Genomic DNA, 19,904 nt, shown 5'->3' with positions numbered 1-19,904 from the left:
GCATTTACTGAAGTAAGATTTTGATGGATATTTACTTTTTTCTTTTTTTTTTTAAAGCATTGTGTTTTGTGTGATGTTGTCCTCAAGTGGATTGAGAGTAGCACATAGTCAAGAAATCTATAATTCCGTAGTTTGTATGTGGCTTAGGTAGCTTTCCAATTCTGGTTTGTATCTGGCTGCATTTCTGCTTGAGTCAGACCGCTGGTCTACAGCTGTAGGCATAATCTATGCAGTATTTAGAATGGGAATCAGTGTGTTAACGTAGTGCCAAACAGTAGTCATTCACTCTTGAAGTATTTCTGAATGTAAATACTTTCTGTACCTTACTTGGACTTTAAGGGTTAAATCCTCCCCTGTTTTATACAGGGCTCTGTTGTGGAAACAGTGAGGTCTGAGGCTAGCTTAGTGGTTGTGATGGCAGATGAATTTTGAATAAATCTTGTTTGAGTGTTCTGTACCGCTGGCTGCCAACCGTGCAGGCAGCTGCAGCTTTTGGAAATTGAACATTTGCAGGAGTCCTTTTTACTACTGACACACAGAGCTGTGGGCAATGCTTTGTCTTTGGTGGAACAAGGATTTGATTCATTTTCTAAGTAATGTGAGTTGAAGTTAGAAAGCACTGTCTTAAGTAGCTTCCTGTTAGTATGTTAATGATGGGATTAGGGATATTGGGAGCGGTTGTCCTCAGCCTCAGGAAAAACGTTCCTGTGTCAGTTCCATTTGATGACTTAATTGGCCAATGTTTTACACATACATTTTTGTCTTGATGTAAGTACTTCGAGCAATATGCTCAAACAAGACAACGTTCATTGTTCAGAATACTTAGAATAAGGTGTTTTCAATTGCTAAGAATTGTGTTTCAGCAAGTAGGAGTGCCATCTGAGCAGTATGAAAAACTACAGATCACGCTGGCCACAATAGTCTAGTCTATTGCCTTGCAGCTTCATTTTTTTCAGGCAATGCTGAGCTTTCACTGCTGTGAATATAAATTTGAAGGCTCCTTTGGAAAATGTGTAAGGATGGTTGTTGTAAGTGATCTTGGCTTGTACTTTGGCAGCATGTGAGTTCTACTCATAACTATTCTTCTGATGCTGCAATAAGCTGTTTTTTTTATGACATGAAGCATAATGCACCTCTTTAGTGCAAACAATTTTTTCCTTAATGGTTGGCAATCTTATTATGGCCCTAACTATGTAATTCTCCCTTAAGTATATTTCACCCAGGAGCTTCTCTGTGGATGAGCATTCCTGCTGGAGTACTGGCACCCTACCTGCTGTCTGCTTTGGTACCTGTTAACCTGTGGTCTCCAGCACTCTGTGACACCTGGAAGAAGAACAGCTTTCTACCTCCAAAGCTTGCTCTGAAATGGGGTAAGGTATTGTGGCAAAGCACAGCAACAGACTCTCTGGACTCTTTTTGGTAGGGAGAAAAAAACACGGGAAATCTGCATCTAATCCAGTAAATTGTTTCCAGGATGGGTATGCCTTTTGTGTCTTGAAAATGGACAAACTCAGTTTCTGGCATAAGTAAGGTTCAGTTACTGACTTCTGGAGTATTTTACACTTGCAATAGATATGATGTAGGATAAGCTTGTCTTCTGTTAATGAATGCTCTTTTAATGCTGTTTTGAGGGAATTTCAGATCAGCATGCTTAATTCTGAAACAGAACCATCTTGCACTTCAGTGATTACATGAATATATGCATAGCTTTTCTGGTCTTTGAAGGCCTCATGTTTAGGTTACACTGGAAAATGCACGTAGGTCACTCTGAAAATAATGCCTCCTATTTATTTCAGTGGAAATTACAATAGCTATGGTGAACACAATGATATTATTTGATAGAGCCAATTCTCAGCTACAGAACACTATTCTTCAATATACTCACCACCATTAGCTATACATTATCTACTTAATACTGGTGAGGTTGCTCCTTGAGAACGATGTTCAGCTTTGGGCCCCTCACTACAAGGAGGCCCTTGAGAGTACCCAGAAAAGGGCAACAAAGCTGTGAAGGGTCTGGAGCACTGGTCTTGTGGGAAGCAGCTGAGAGAACTGGGATTGTTGAGTCTGGAGAAAAGGAGGCTCAGGGAAGACTTATTGCTCTCTACAGCTACCTGAAAGGTGTTAGTGGTGAGGTAGGGTTGGCCTCTTTTTCTGGATAACAGATAGGATGCAAGATGATGGCCTTAAGTTGTGATGGGAAAGTTCAGGTTGGTAATAAGGTGATGTATTGAAACCAGCTGCCCAGGGAAGTGGTGAAGACACCATCCTGGAGGTGTTGAAGAAACATGAAGATGTGGCTCTGAGGGCCATGGTTACTGGGTTGATGGTTGGGCTAGATTTCTTAGATCTATTTCAATCTGAATGATTCTGTGATTCAATGATTTTCACAAGCAACGAACAAGAGCCTTCATGCTGTGCTTGTAAAAACTTGCCCTAGCAGAGGGTGACCTGCTATTGCCACTGCTGGAAGGCACCTCCTGCTACCTCACTGTGCTCACATCCACTGGTTGGTCTTCATAAACATTTAGCAGGTGTCGATGAATGTTAGTGGGTGCCTGGCTCCAACTCATCCAGTATGATAATTTTCAGACTCTTAATATTTTAGGTAAGGCTGCACTCTACTTCAGATATATTCAGCTCTATCTGGCGGAAGACTTAACCCCATCACATAATCCTTAGAGTTGGAAGGGACCTTTAAAGGTATCTAGTCCAAATCCCCTGCAATGAACAGGGACACTAGCAGGTTTTGTTTTCAAATTTATTTTATCCTATGGTCCTGTGATCATTTCAGTTTCCAAGAGGGAAAGCATAGTATTTTTTTCCCTCTCCTTTCTATACGATTAAAAATTTATGACCTCTGCACAACTGGGATACATTTGAACTGAACAGTAGACTACGAGGAGAGGCGTGACCCTGCCAGGTGGAGCCCCTCTAAAGTCACTAAGGGCTAAGAAATAAATCTGGATGTACGCAGCAGTAACTTGAAGATGTGTGTGACATCAGCCACTAGATGTCAGCATTATTTTAAATATCAACTATCCAACCGCTGTTCATTCCTGTTCAAGCTGTGCTGGAGTGAAGTTGATTTTTGACTGTGAGTAGTAGGAGTCGTGCTGTATGTTCAAGGTCAGAGTCAGTTGGTGTTTGTGAGTTCTGCTAAAATGGGTATTGCTTAATTATTGATAATTAGTGCAATAGGCTACAGGCTGTTGTATTTGTGAAATGCTCACAAAATGCTTCTACCACATAGCTCTTCAGCTTTGCTGAGCACAGCTAAGGGTTGCATCTGAGGGAGAGTGTTGGCTAAACAGATGTAATAGCTCACTGATACCGAAAAGATGGTCCTCTCAGCACTGCTTATTTGACAGATCAAGTAACAGAGCAGGAACAAGCGAGGAGTTTTATTCTGGGGAGACAACAGCTCTCTGATCAGACAAGTGTCCAAACCAGCACCAAGAGTGAGAGCGTGCAACCAGAGCACAAGGGAAGGAAGGCAGAGGGGAAATTCTTTTTGACAGATGTAATTATAGTCTTTGTTGTTGTGTTCACCCTGTGAGGGTGGCGGAGCGCTGGAACAGGCTGCACAGGGAGGTGGCGGAGTCTCCTCTGGAAATACTCAAGACCTGCCCCGATGCTTTCCTGCATAACCTGTAGCAGGGAACCTGCTTTAGCAGGGCATGAGCTAGATGATCTCCATGCAACCCTTCCATCCTCTACAACTCTGCAATTGCTCATTTTTGTGTGATTCCTCTTGTGCAATTCAACATCAGCACGTCCTGTACAAGCCTTAATTTCTAACCCCTTTTCCTGTTTCTACTTCCTTTCCATGTATCAAAGATGCTGAGTAGAGCTCTTCAAGTGTCTTCTGCAGCTTTCAGCTCTGTATCAGTTTTGTTGTTTCCATTGTTTCACTAATCCACCTTGTACCATTCTAATCATTCTTAAATATTTCCTTTTTTTTTTTTTTTTATATTTCTCAGTAAGTGATTTATAAAAGTGTCATTAACTCTTTCTGTACTTCCTACTGCTTCATGCTGTTTCTTCATTATGCTTTTGGAGCAGTCACATGGTTTCATAGAGTTGTAGAATGGCCTGGTTGAAAAGGACCACAAAGATCATCCAATTTCAACCCCCCTGTTATGTGCAGGGCCACCAACCACCAGACCAGGCTGCCCAGAGCCACATCCAGCCTGGCCTTGAATGCCTCCATGGATGGGGCATCCACAGCTTCCTTGGGCAACCTGTTCCAGTGCCTCACCACCCTCTGTGTGAAAAACTTCCTCCTAATATCTCACCTAAACCTCCCCTGTCTCAGTTTAAAACCATTCCCCCTTGCCCTATCACTATCGACCCTCGTAAACAGCCATTCCCCTCCTGTTTATACACCTCCTGTTTATACGCTCCCTTCAAGTACTGGAAGGCCACAACGAGGTCTCCCCAGAGCCTTCCCTTTTCCAAGCTGAACAAGCCCAGTTTCCTCAACCTTTCCTCATAGGAGAGGTGCTCCAGCCCTCTGATCACCTTAGTGGCCCTCCTCTGGACCTGTTCCAAGAGCTCCACGTCCTTCCTGTACTGGGGGCCCCAGGCCTGGACACAGTACTGCAGATGTGGCCTCACAAGAGCCGAGTAGAGGGGGATGATCACCTCCCTCTCCCTGCTGGCCACCCCTTTTTTAATGCAGCCCAGCACACAGTTGGCCTTCTGGGCTGCAAGCGCACACTGCTGGCTCATGTCCAGCTTCTCATCTACCAGGACCCCCAGGTCCTTCTCCGCAGGGCTGCTCTCAAGGAGATCTTCCCCCAGTTTGAATAAATACCTGGGATTGCCCCATCTTAAGTGCAGCACCCTGCACTTGGCCTTATTGAACCTCATTAGGTTTTCATGGGCCCACTTCTCTGGTCTGTCCATTTCCCTCTGGATGGCTTCCCTTCCCTCCAGTGTATTGACTGCACCGCTCTGCTTGGGTCATCTGCAAATTTGCTGAGGGTGCACTCGATGCTATCATCTGTGTCACTGATGAAGATGTTGAAGAGCACCGGTCCCAAGACCAACTCCTGAGGGACGTTGCTTGTGACCACCCTCCTCCCCAACACAGAACCATTGATCACAACACTTTGGCTGCATCCAGCCAACCATAGCAGCATAGATGCTACACAGCTTATTTTAAGTGGTTTACAACATTTTGTATTTTACATGGGCTTTTGAATGCCTCCCCTACACAAATCTTTTGCTGAACTCCTATTTTGTCTATTAGCATTATTCACTTGGAGTGAATCCCCTCTTGCTTTTCCAGAGGAAGGAAAGAGGTTACCCATTACTGTGGCTTGTGGATCCCTTTGTCTCAAGTGTATCTGAGATTAAGAGGTTTTGAAGTGTTATTGAATTCTATACTCCCCAAAGCCCTTATATGTTTTTCAAAATTGTTATGTTTGGTAGAATCCAGTAAATACCAGACATATACTTTATTTTGAGTTGGGAATTTCATATCCTTCTGGAACAAAATACTTTTTCCCACATGTTTTGACTACATTATGTTGGCGCCGTTCATGTCACTCCACTTAATATTGTGTCAGCATTCTCATTATATGCTGTTTTCAGAGGTTATAACTTCGACATAGAAATTTGCTTCCACTTGGAAACTTGGTCTGAGACCAGAAGTAATTACAAAAAATAAATAGATTCCCTCTCCTCCCCCCTAAAATGTGTTGTTGCTTTGGGAGAAAAAGGGAGAACAAAAAATTAGCACTGGCAAAGTATGTGTTATAATTTGTTCTATTTTGACCAGTTAAATGATGGAAAAAAAATCAGAAGATAGGGTGTGTGTAATTCCTATACTTGTGGACCTGCAGGTAGAAACCCTTCAGCTTTTTTCAAAAGGTGGGAGGATTGTGCATGCTGAAAATCTCCACAGCACTCTGAAATTTATACCACAATATTTTGAAAGCACATCTGTCTACTGAATGTGCCACACCTCCTAGTAGATATGCATCACAATTCATAATGCCATTGCCTCTTTCTGGGTTGCAGGAAGATATTGAAGGGCTAAGGTACAGTGTAAGGAGGCAGATCTATTTTTTGTGATAGGTGTGCATGGACAGGGTGCCTGGCAGAAGTAGATGGACAGAAGACTGTTGGGGTGTCCCAGGTGAGACCTTTCTCCAGGTGGGTTGTAGTCAGGAGATGCTCTTTGTAGGGCATCAAAGTATAACTATTTTGTTTCTGATAACTCTTCTAATGAAGTTGCAGTAATTCTTCACTTTCGTTGGATGGAAGACAGCTCAAAAAAACCATAAGATTAGTTTGGATTTCTTGAAAGAATCCATCTAAATGAATGTACCTCTACTCTTATATATTTACATAAATCTTCAGGAAACAGGCTAATTGTAAAACACTATGGGGAAGTCAGATGTCTATTCCCTACAATAGAAGTACTTTTGCAATTAATCTCTTGCAAAAGCTCCTTACTGTGACAGGGAAATCTAGAAACAAGATCTAGCAACTCATTAAGTTACTCAGAATTATGTCCAAGATACACTTAATGCATTTCAGCAAGCAAGTGTTTGGTGTAGTTAAGAATTTCAACAGTAGTAATTGCAGAAGATACCTGGGCTAATGGCTTTACTGATCAGCAGAGATTTTAAGCTGAGAAAAGGTGACTATCTAATTACAGTGAAATGTGAAAACCAAAGCAGTCTGTCTTCATGATAAAAATACAAGACTGTAGTGTTCTATGCTTTCCAGCTTGTACAGAGTTCAGAGAGAAAGTGCATCCAATACGAACTACCAAATAATACTGGATCTGTCTTTACAGTTTTCTAAACCAAGAATATCTTCCAGAATGACTATTCTAGAAATAAAATCCCTATTTAAAAAAAAGCTAACACAAAGTTAAGCCTTATCCTAAAGGAATTGCTGCTGATGTCTGTGAAAACAAAAAGCTGCAAGTCCAGCAATGAAAGCAGTGTAAATGGACTTGAGGAAAACAGCGTGGAAATGTGTTTAACTTCCTGTTCTGGATTTGGTGTGCATGCTTATGCTGTGCACACTTGTGTGTTACATTATGCCAGTATAGTTTCTCTGGATTGAACCAAGGTCTGGAATTAACTGGTAAATGGTAAATACCTCATGTACACCCCAGGCTTAGAAATACGTTAGCAAATAAATCTGTAGAGCAGAACTAATTGCGGGCCTATGTTTTTAGGATCTTGGGAAGCTGAGGTAAGAAGAGATGATCTGTTGCATAGCTTTGCTCGGATTGAAAAGAAGCTTTATTTTTGATAGCAAATTTTTGAAGGAGGTGATCTTTTCCCTCTGCGTGACACTGAAGTGCTGGGTTCAGTACCGGTGTCCCCAGTATGAGAGAGATGTTGGCATACTGAGTGTGTTCAGTGAAGATGGCAAAGGCACTGGAACATCTGTCCTGTGGGAAAAGATTGAGAACCTGTTTGTTTCACCCTAGAAAATGGAGAGATTTGGTTGGAGTTATCAACGTGTTTATTATCCCTGCTGAGGGGAGCAGTAAAAACAACAGAACCAAGCTCTTTTTAATGAGAATACTACAGGCAGTGGCTGCAAGCTCGAGATATATAAAACTCCATTCAAATGTAAGAAAACTAATTTTTTTTTTCTGTTCTGAGGATGATCCAAACTTACAGTATGTTCTCCAGAGAGCTGGTGGAGTCTCCAGCCTTGGAGATATTCAAAACTCATCCTGGGTCACCTGCTGTAATTGCCCCCTTTGAGGAGGTGGTTTGAATTGGATAATCTCAGAGGTCCTTTTCAACCTCATCCTCTCTGTGAAATGTGGGCATAGTAGGTCAGAGATCCGGGACAAGATAGACCCTTTACAAAAGATGTAACAAATTTTAATTTCTACTAAGTATTTAGAATCCAATAACAGTTTTGGGACAACAAAGCAGTCTAATTCTTACCTTTGCAGCAACAAAGGGAGTGAAAACTAGGCTCAGGCACCATGGAGAGTCAAGGATCCTCAGTATTATTGCTTCAGTTGTTTTGCAAGTTTGGCCTTGAAATAAAATCTTCAAAATGAAAACTGTCACACCATGCTTATTTTGCTGGTTCGCTGCAAAGATTTTTGTTTAGAAGTGCATTCTACATAACTTAGTAAAAACAAGCTCTTTAAGTAAAAAACCAACAACAAACCACTAATAGCGAAATTCTTGCTTGGGGAATCAAATAGAATCATAGAATCATTTGAGAGAGGACCCTTAAATGTAATCTGTTCCAACTCCCCTGCAATGAACAGGGACACCCACAGCTTTACCAGTTGTTCAGAGATCAGTCCAGTCTGACCTTGAATGTCTCCCGGGACTGGCATCCACCATGTCTCTGTGCAACCTCTTCTGGTGCTTCACCATTTTGATTGTAAAAAATTTCTTCCCTATATCCAATATAAATCTTCCCTCTGTTAGTTTGAAGCCACTTCCTCCTGTCCTATCACTACAGATGCTGCTGAACAGTCTGTCCCTGTCTTTCTTACAGCTGCCCTTTAGATACAGACAGGCCGCCCTCAGGTCTCCCTCAGCCTTCTGTTCTCCAGGCAGCCCAGCTCTCTCAGCCCGTCCTCGCAGGGAGCTGCTCCATCCCTGATCATTTGTGTGGCCCTTCTCTGGATGCACTCCCACGGCTCTCCTGTGCTGAGGCTATGTGCTATTTCATGAAAATGTGGGCTATTCTTCAACCTCATTAACAAGTGAAGGTTATGAGGAGCAGAGCCTGAGAGTTTGGAGTTTTTGCAGGGGTAAAATCTAAAAAAGTGAATGAAAGTTTCTGTCTGCTGTGTAAAAAATGAGGAGCATGGAAATCTGAAGTACAATGCTGTGAAGTGTGGGATGAGAGCCTTGACTGACTGAGCTGAAAAGGAAGTATGTCTTAGGGGGAGAGATAACTATGGCCCAGCTGCAGTGAGGAGTCATAGACGAAAATGCTCTCAAATGTAGTCTCTTCGGCTTATATTTGTAAACTGATTTGATCAAACTTTTACATTCACACAAAGCCCTGCTGTAGATAATGGGAGTTTGTCAGGGTTGCATGCATCATCTTGCAGGAAGGGGACTCTGGGTCCTCAGGAAGAGTTTACACCTAGTTTAAGTAACATAAGAAATAACTGGAAATGGTACATCCCAGCAGTTCGTGGTTTTGAATCAGAAGCAAACCAGCAGTTGAGAGAGAGAGCATCCAGGAGGATAGGGTTGCAGTTATGATGTTGTGCTGTCAGTGCTTCCATTAAAAACCCCCGGTGGAATTTAACATTTGGTATTGCAACCCTTACTCCCAAATACCTTTCAGACTACAATTTGGCAGATGAATGTTCAGCCTGGGAGGCTGATGTTTTCTGAAATGTGAACACAATTGGTTTAGACACACAGCTTTGCAGGGAGTCTGGAAAGAAAGATAATATCAGTTGGTTTCCCATTTGTTTTACAGAATAATATTTTATACTTGAAAAGCTGGTTGTTGTGGAAAATACCATTGAGTTCTGTAATTAAGCTAAGCTAGAATTTTATTCCTCACCATGAATCCTGCCAAGGTATTTGCAACATATTTTAGAAATGTTGTTGACCTGATTGCTTTGCAACCACTGTGCTTTATATTTGAGTATCTGAAAATTTCCAACCAGGTAATTTCATTTAATCACCTTTATACACTATGTCTTATTATGACTGCTTCACCCAGCGGAGATTGGCTGTTCTGAGTGTCTCGTTATGCCCCACTTGCAAAGGGTCAAAGTGATAGCATGAAGCCTGAGAGATGAAAATAAAATTTGAGTGCTCACAGGTCAGGGCTAGGGCTCGAGACAAGCAGTACTATTATTACCAGTAAGAATGAGAAAAAAGGCTGAGGTACTCAGTGCCTACTTTGCTTCTGTTGTTAATAGTAAGGACAGTTATCCTTGAAGGTAAAGAGTATGTGGGTAACTACAGGCCTGTCAGCCGACCTCAGTACTGGGCAAGTTACGGAGCATCATCTTGAGTGTGATCACACAGCACGTGTGGAACAACTGGGTGATCAGGCCCAGCCAGCATGGGTTCATGAAAGGCAGGTCCTGCTTGACCAACATGATCTCCTTCTATGATCAAGTGACCTGCTTGGTGGATGAGAGAAAGACTATGGATATAACTTGCTAAGACTTCAGTAAAGTCTTTGATACTGTCTCCCAAAGTATTCTCCTGGAGAAGCTGGCAGCTCATGGCTTGGACAGGTACACTCTTGGCTGGATAAAGAACTGGCTGAATGGCGGGGCCCAGAGAGTGGTGGTGAATGGAATTAAATGCAGCTGGCAACTTGTCATGAGTAGTGATCCTATGGAGTCAGTTCTGGGGCCTGTCATAGAATCATGGAATGGCTTGGATTGGAAGAGACTTCAAGGATCATCAAGCTCCAACCCCCTGCCACAGGTAGGGCCACCAACCTCCAGACCTGGTACTAGCTCAGGCTGCCCAGGGCCCCATCCAACCTGGGTTTGAACACTTCCAGGGATGGAGCACCACTGCCAACCTGGGTAGCCTGTTCCAGAACCTCACCACTCTGAGAAGAACTTCCTCCTAACATCCAACCTAAACCTTCCCTCGGTGACCTTAAAACCATTCCCCCTTGTCCTATCACTATTTACCCAAGTAAAAAGTAGATTCCTGTCCTTTTTATAATTCCCTTTTAAATACTGGAAGACTGCAGTGAGGTCTTCTCACAGCTTTCTCTTCTCCAGGCTGAACAAGCCCAGCTCCCTCAGCCTGTCTTCATAGGGGAGGTGGTCCAGCCCTTTGATCGTCTTAGTGGCCCTCCTCTGGACCCTCTCCAACAGCTCTACATCTTTTCTGTATTAGGGACTGCAGACCTGAATGCAGTACTCCAGCTGGGGTCTCATGAGAGCAGAGTAGAGAGGGACAATCACCTCCCTGACCCTGCTGGCCACCCCTCTTCTGCTGGAGCCCAGGGTACCATTTGCCTTCTGAGCTACAAGTGCACACTGTTGGTTCATATTCAGTTTTTCATCCACCAGAACCCAGATCCTTCTCTGCAGGGCTACTCTCAAGGAATTCTTCTCCCAGTCGGTATATGTATCTGGGATTCCTCTGACCCAAGTGCAAAACCTTGCACTTGGCTATGTTGAACATGGATCCAACTTTGGAGTTTGCTGAGGTCCCCCTGGATGGTGTCCCTTCCTTCTAACGTGTCCCCTGGGGGTGCTTAAGAATTATAGAATGAATTGGGTTGGAAGGCACCTCAAGGATCATCGCATTCCAACTTCCCTGCTGCAGGCAGGGTTGCCAACCACTAGATCAAATTCTACATTAGATTGCCCAGGGCCCCTTTCAATTTTAAACACCTCCAGGGTCAAGGCATCCACAGATTCTCTGGGCAGCCTGTTCCTGCACCTTGCCACTCTCTAAGTAAAAAACTTCCCACAGACATCTAATCTAAATCTCCCATCTCCCACTCTCGGGGTGAGATGTGCTGCTAGGAACATCACTCGCCTGGTTAAGCCCTCTGATTATTATTCATTACTGGTTTTCCACATTGGAAATGAAGAGTAGGCAAAAGAAATTCTCAGGTGAACAAAAGAGACTTCAGGGCTTCTGAAGGGATCAGGAGCGCAAGTTGTGTTCTCCTCTGTCTTCACTGAGGATCCGCACAAAAGGAGGAGGGTGTGCATGCTGAATGAATGGCTTTGCAAATGGTGTCATACTCAGGGCTTTGGGTACTATGGCTTGGGACCCAGCCTTGGGAAAGGGGGAATGATGACAGCGGATGGGAATTAACTGACTAGAAGGGCCACAGACATTCTTGAGAACAAGGTGGCTGGGCTGGTTAGCAGGGCTTTAAACCAGATATGATGGGGAAAGGGGTTGTACTAACTGACAGAGTAGCGCATGGGAACAGTCACCTTGGGAGATGGTAAGGGAAAACCCCAGACTTATCCTGGAGGTACGAAGGAGGGGTCTTCTGAGAAAGCAACAAGGCCAGTAGCTAAGCTGAAGTGCCTTTATACCAATGCATGCGGCATGGGAAATAAACAGGAGGAGCTAGAAACCACGACACAATTGGGAAAGTATGACCTAATTGCTATCATGGAAACATGGTGGGATGAATCCCATGATTGGAATACCCTCATTGATGACTACAGGCTTTTCAGAAGGGATAGACAGTGTAGGAGTTGTGGCAGAGTTGCCCTCTATGTTAGGAAGTGGATAGATTGCGAAGAGTTGTGTCTGAGCAACAGCCACTATCAGGTTGAGAGCTTGTGGGTAAAAATCAATGATCAGTCCAGTAAAGGGCATCTAGTGGTTGGGGTCTGCTACAGGCAGCCTGATCACTAGGAGGCTGTTGATGCGGCCTTCTTGCTTCAACTGCAGGAGGTATCACACTCGCAGGCCCTTGTCCTGATGGGGGATTTCAACCACCTGGATATCTGCTGGGATAGTGGCATGGCAGGCGGCAAACAATCTGGGAGATTCCTGGAGTCTGTCAAGGTCAATTTCCTGGTCCAGGTAATAGATGAACCAACCTGAGGTGCAGCCTTACTGGACCGGGTGCTCACTAATGCAGAGGAGAGCATTAGAGAAGTTAAAATTGGAGGCAGCCTGGACTGTAGTGACCATGCCTTGGTGTAGTTTGTGATCTTGAAGAATGCAGGCCTGGCAAAAAAAGCGGAGCTAGGACCTTGTGCTTTAGGAGAGCAAACTTCTGGCTGTTCGGGGAACTGCTGAGTGGGATCCCCTGGGAAATGTCCTTAAGGGCACTGGCACAGAACAGAGCTGGCAGCTCTTTAAGGACGTTCTTCAGAGAGCGCAAAGGCTCTCCATCCCCCAGCAGAAGAAGTTGAGCAGGGGAGGCAGGCATCCGTCGTGGCTGTGCAAGGACCTGCAGCTTAAACTGAGAGAAAAGAGGGAAATGTACACAAAGTGGAAGCAGGGTTGTGTAGCCTGGGAGGAATACAGGCCTGTTGTTTGTGTGTGTAAAGATAGGATTAGGAAAGCCAAGGAGCAGATGGAGCTGAACTTGGCAAGGGATGTGTTGATTTGTTGAGGGTTGGGAGGCCCTTCAGAGGGATCTAGATAACCTGGATTGCTGGGCTGAGGTGAACGTGATGAGGTTCAACAAGGCCAAGTGCCGGGTCCTGCACTTTGGCCACAACAACCTCACGCAGCGCTACAGGCTTGGGGACGAGTGGCTGGATGATTGTGAAGAAGAAAGGGACCTGGGGATGTCGATTGATGCTCAGCTGAACATGAGCCTACAGTGTGCCCAGGTGGCCAAGAGGTCAGTGGCATCCTGGCCTGCATTAGAAACAGTGTGGCCAGCAAAGCAGGGAGGTAATCATCCCTCTGTACCCAGCACTGGTGAGGCTGCACCTTGAATATTGTTCAGTTTTGGGCCCCTCATTAAAAGAAAGGAGCGTGTCCAGAGAAGGTGGTGAGGGGTTTGGAGCACAAGTCTTATGAGGAGCGGCTGAGGGAGCTGGGATTGTTTAGTCTGGAGAAGAGGAAGCTCAGGGGAGACCTCACTGCACTCTACAACTTCCTGAAGGGAGGCTGTGATGAGGAGGGGTTTGGCCTCTTCTCCCAGGCAACGAACAGGACCCGAGGAAATGGCTACAAGTTGTTCCAGAGGAGGTTTAGGTTAGACATGAGGAAAAACTTTTTCTCTCAGAAAGTGGTCAGGCACTGGAATGGCTGCCCAGGGAGGTGGTGGAGTCGCTGTCCCTGGCAGTGTTCAAGAGGCGTCTGGATGAGAAGCTACAAGATATGGTTTAGTTTGTAGTAGAATGGTAATGAGAAGACAGTTGGACTAGATGATCTTGCAGGTCGTTTCCAACCTTGTGATTCTATGATTCTATGATTCTATGTGAAAGATAACAAGAAAGGATTCTACAGGTACAAAGGCAGGAGGAGTGGTCTGTGATTTCTGTCCCACTGTAATGATGGAACAAGTATGAATCCTCCTCCTGAAACTGAACGTGTATAAGTCCCTGGGGCCGGATGATATCCATCCTAGGGTTCTGAGAAAGATGGCTGATATGGTTACCGAGCCGCTCCCCATCATATTTGAAAAATCATGGCTGTCTAGTGAATTTCCCGGTGACTGGAAAAAGGGAAACGTTACTCCTGTTTTTAAGAAAGGGAGAAAGGAAGACCTAGGGAACTACAGGCCAGTGAGCCTCACTTCTGTGCCTGGGAAGATCATGGAGCAGATCCTCCTAGAAGCTTTGTTAAGGTACGCATGAGATGAAGAGGTGATTTGAGACAGCCAGCATAGCTTCACCAAGGGGAGATCGTGCCTGACCAATCTGGTGGGCTTCTATGATGGAGTGATGGCTTCAGTGGATGGGGGAAGGGCAGTGGATGTCCTCTACCTGGACTTCTGCAGGGTCTTTGACATGGTCCCTCACCACATCCTTCTCTCTAAATTGGAGAGGTGTGGATATGAAGGATGCACTGTTCGATGGATTCAGAATTGGTTGGCTGGATGCAGCCAAAGTGTTGTGATCAATGGTTCTGTGTCAGGGTGAAGGCGGGCCACAAGGAGGAGTGGTGTGTGGTTTCTGTCCCACTGTAATGGTCGAACAAGTATGATGTCCCTCAGGAGTCGGTCTTGGGTCAACATCTTCATCAATGACATAGATGATAGCATCGAGTGCACCCTCAGCAAATTTGCAGATGACACCAAGCTGAGCGGTGCAGTCAATACATTGGAGGGAAGGGAAGCCATCCAGAGGGAAATGGACAGACCAGAGAAGTGGGCCCATGAAAACCTAATGAGGTACAATAAGGCCAAGTGCAGGGTGCTGCACTTAAGATGGGGCAATCCCAGGTATTTATTCAAACTGGGGGAAGATCTCCTTGAGAGCAGCCCTACGGAGAAGAACCTGGGGGTCCTGGTAGATGAGAAGCTGGACAAGAGCCAGCACTGTGCGCTTGCAGCTCAGAAGGCCAAGCTGGGCTGCATTAAAAAAGGGGTGGCCAGCAGGGAGAGGGAGGTGATCGTGCCCCTCTACTCGGCTCTTGTGAGACCACATCTGCAGTACTGCATCTAGGCCTGGGGCCCTCAGTACAGGATGGACGTGGAGCTCTTGGAACAGGTCCAGAGGAGGGCCACTAAGGTGATCAGAGGGCTGGAGCACCTCTCCTATGAGGAAAGGTTGAGGGAACTGGGCTTGTTCAGCTTGGAAAAGGGAAGGCTCTGGGGAGACCTCGTTGTGGCCTTCCAGTACTTGAAGGGAGCGTATAAACAGGAGGTGTATAAACAGGAGGGGAATGGCTGTTTACAAGAGTGGATAGTGATAGGACAAGGGGGAATGGTTTTAAACTGAGACAGGGGAGGTTTAGGTGAGATATTAGGAGGAAGTTTTTCACACAGAGGGTGGTGAGGCACTGGAACAGGTTGCCCAAGGAGGCTGTGGATGCCCCATCCCTGGAGGCATTCAAGGCCAGGCTGGATGTGGCTCTGGGCAGCCTGGTCTGGTGGTTGGCGACCCTGCACATAGCAGGGGGGTTGAAATTGGATGATCTTTGTGGTCCTTTTCAACCCAGGCCATTCTACAACTCTATGATTCTAGGATCTTTTAGTTTAAGAAATTTGTAGATGTGGCACTGAGGGGCATAATTAGCAGGCATGGTGGGGATGGGCTGATGTTGGACTAGATGATCTTAGATGTCTGTTCCAACTTTAATGATTCTATGGTTTCTGACAGCACAGCTCAACTTCAGGTGGACAGGCTAATCCCAGCAGATCTGAGCAGAGTGGATATTCCCACAAGCTGCTTGTAATCACAGGTTTTCCAGACTTTCTGTGGAAGTTAGTGAAATCATGGGTTTAACGTATATTTAGTACAAACCCATAATTCCAAGACTTTTTATCCTATTAGTAAAAAAATAAAATAAAAAAGCAAAGTAATGAGTAAAATTCACTTTTATGCTTAATTATTCTTCATGTTGATTTCATCCTGAACTGTTTTTAACTGTAAGGAATTGAAATTCCTGCTCTTTTCTTTTGGCCACAAACAACGAATTTACTATAAAGCACAGGCCAGCACTAAACTGATCCATGGTGTTACTGTACCTGTGTAACACCCCAGAAAAAGCTGAGACTCCCTAGTCTGTAGGGGAATAGCTTTGGAGGTTTGTGATTGATTAAGAAAGTCTAGAAGGTGATGGATAACTGAAATGAAGAATTTTTGATGTCTGTTCTACAACACGAGTAGTAGATGACATGGAAAAATTAGTCATATGCATTAGGGAAAGGTTTGAAACAGAAAACGAAAAGCATATCTGGAGCCTTCTGCCTCAGGAGGGGTAAAGGTAGGCTGGAAAAAAGCTGTGAGAAAGGCATGTACAGAAAGGGGTACTGAAAAAACAGGGCTGTACTCAGTGGCATCTGTCTTTCTGGATGGTGGGGAAGGACAGGGCTTAAAACAGCAGGACTTGCAACGTCATACTCTAAACAGTGTTCACTTTACCACTGCTAGATCTACATATAGTACTGAGCTAAATAGACCACGGGTCTGACTCACCAGGGCAATTTATAACAGTACTGGCACCGTTACATGTCTCAACTCATATCTTCACACTTAACAAAGTAGAGAGATGAGGTCCCTATCTGTAAGGACTGGTGGACTGGATCTATGCAGTAAGTTTCCCTCTGAGTGGCTGTGAAAGCAAATGAGTCTGCAGGGATGCAGATAGCAGCAGCAATTTGGCTCATTGTGTTTCTAGTTTTGTAAGTTGCAGATATATGTCTGGCAGTACCGATGCAGACCTTTCCAAATACAGTTCTGTTGTCGTCAGTGTGATGGCAACAGAGATTAATTTGGCTCTTTGTATCTTTTCTTAGCTTATTGAAATACAATCCTAAAATATTTTCTTTCAGCTTTTAATAATATTTTCCTTATTTTTGGAAGATCTGCAACTTAAGCAATATATGACAGATTGCATATAAGCCTACCTATCTAGAGAGCAGTGCTTCAGTGCATTCTTAAAAAAAATGTTATCAAACAAGCAGAAGAGTCTATCCCAAGTGCATAGATGGAAAAACATATTCAAATGTATATTTTCCTTTCCATGACTTTTTTTTCAAGCCTCTTTTCATTTGACTGTCTTGGCTCTTTTCCTCCTGCTCCAAACTGATCCACACATCTAATGGAATCAGATCACTGCGAATTTGTGTGATTTTTCTTCAGAGTTTTCTCTACATTTTTTAGCTATGTAATAATCTGATCCATGCAGATCTTTTGTGTCCATTTTTAATATCAAGCACAGTACAATAGTACCACTTCACATACATAAGATTCCTAACAAAAAGCTTGGCTTCTCAAGCCCCACAGTAAACGCCAGCAGGGATTTAAGCAGAAAGTTGTTTCTGCAACCTTTTATGATTTTTGTGGTTCAGCTTGTGATCCTACAGATGACATCTGCATTGCTCTTAATGCAACTTGTTGATGCAATCAGGAAAACAAAGATTTTTCTGGTGAGGTAGAAGAAAGGAAAGGAATGCTTTTTGGGGTATAATGCAATTCCACAGTCTCTTGAGACAGCTTAATCTATAAATTCATCTTATAAATGTGTTCACATTTATAGAAGTCCCCATATTTCTTGTTGCATTGAAATTGGTGGGTGCAGAAATGTTTATCGTCTATGTCATGACCAGCAAAGCTGCTGTGGGGCTGCTTTTGGAAGAGCCTGCAGCAGACAGTTTTCAGTGGAGGAAGATGTTTCATATTGCCTCCATCAGAAAGATGTTTTAAGCAGCTGCGTTTGGAAACAAGGCACTGAACTGGAGGTCATTAGGCTGTCCTGTCTTTTGGCAGCAGAATCTAATACCAACTGTAAGCCTGTCCAGATTGAAAAGTAGGTGAAGAGTTATTAGTATAAGAGTGGTTAGAACGAAATAATATATTTCAGGTGATTTCTGATTCAGGAATAAGTATTTGCATTAATAAAAGTGAGAAGGAGGCACTGTGATAGCTTTTAAAATGTTCAGGTTGTTTCAGGCAATGGCACAGCCAATTCTCCCCTTTCAGATTTGTATGTTGCTGAACACAGACTATATGACCTTTATCACAACATCACATAGCACAAGCATGACAGAGTACAAAGCTGCCTGTAGGGGAAACATACTCATGAAATTTTTTTTTTTATCAAGATGTAACTGAGGTCCCTTTTTGATCTTTTAAACCCTTGTAACAACTGTTCTGCTTCCTCCTTTTCCCATAGGAGGTATAATTTACCAAAGTCTTTCACTCTTCAGCTTGCTGGATAAGAGATATGCTCCTTCTTCCCCCCTCCCCTCTCCCCCGACCCTGCAAATTTACTTTTTCCAAATGGTAGCCTTCAATTTAAGGGAAAAAGAAAAAAATATTTAGTTTGAACAGGAATATCCTATTGTTTTTTTTAACAGTGAAAATAGCTTTCGCTTCTCTGAAATGAACCAACCTGCAGATAAAACTTCTTCCAGCACCATTTTATTTATGCTTTTATGTTTCTTAATTAGTTGATGCTAAGAATTAGTCTTTCAAAGGCAAAATGTCAAACCCCAAGGAATATTACGTATCAAAAATCCCTCTGATTTCAGTCCTATTTTTTGGTCATCACCTTTACTGCTACGTAATTGAGGAGTACTGTTATGTCCCCTTCATGGCACAAATCAAGTGCTTTAACTATGCTTCCGGATGTGTTCAGTACAGAGTGTTTGGATGTAGAGCATGCAGATCTACAGATACACTTACAGCTATAAGGTGCATTACTCAAGCTGAGCATTACTGAAGCTGAGCAGTGTTTAGTGTAGTCTCATTCCTTTTTTGACTTGTAAAATACATTTACAACTAATGGCTTTCTCTGGCTGTCCTCCAAAGGACTTTGTTGGATGCCTCTCTTGGCTTCTGTTTCTCATGCATTTAACAAACTGCATTTTTGTGTACACCATTTCACTGGAAATATCTCCATCCTTCTGGCAGACGATTTTCCTTTACCTTGTTCTTTCCCTCACCTATTCCAACTGTCTTTTGCACTACCCTTGATTTGCATCTTGATCTCTCCTTCTTTTGGCTTACTACAAGTGGTGTGAAACTTTTGTCTCTTCTTCTTCACTTCTTCTGTGCTTTCAAATATTGCCTTTGCCTGTTTGGAAGCCCTGGTTCCAAAGAACTATGTCTGCAGTGGGCTCCCAGATCACATGGGTGACACAAAAATACTGTGCACAGAGGATGATGGATTATGATCTTCTGATTACTTAAGTCTGGCAGCTGAAAAACTGATTTTTTTGTGTGTGTGAAATCATCTGAAATTGAGCTGATTGTCTTATTAGATGTGGGAGCTTTGGGTGCTGAACTTGAGAAGAAGGAGCAGGAACATGGATCTGAAAATATGTGGAGAGTGCAATCCTTTGGGTAATGGTGTAAGCATAGTTCAGCCCTATCTATATATGAAACCCTATCCTGAGGTTCCACCAATTTAAGGAATAGGAAGGAGAGGTAAAATCCAGCTTTGTCATCATGTATTTTGAATAGCTGGAGCAGGAAAGTCCTTTAGGAGGAAAGCAGTAACATAAGCATTGTCTTTTCATCTGAAGTTCTGTTGTCCCAGCTGAAATGTACGTCTGGATGCCTCAGAATGTGAATTACGAAAAGGCAGAGAAATAGCTTTTCTCTTTACTCTCTCTTCTGCACAGTTGGTAACTGACCTCCAACAGTCCTTAGGTGTGTGGGAACTTCTTTGTGAATTCAAGTGGCGGTGAGAAAGAAAACAACTCTTCTTTCAGTCCAAGGATGAGCTGGGTGTAACACCAGACACGTAACGCCAGCTAATCTTTTAAGGATAGCCTTAGTTCAAGGAGATAATTTACAGGCTTAAAATGCCCATCTGCAGCTCTCTTGTCCTGTGACTTGA

Source organism: Phasianus colchicus, chromosome Z (genome assembly GCF_987193195.1).
Source record: "Phasianus colchicus chromosome Z, bPhaCol1.hap1.1, whole genome shotgun sequence".
Taxonomy (NCBI): Eukaryota; Metazoa; Chordata; class Aves; order Galliformes; family Phasianidae; genus Phasianus; species Phasianus colchicus.
This window is presented reverse-complemented; position numbering follows the sequence as displayed.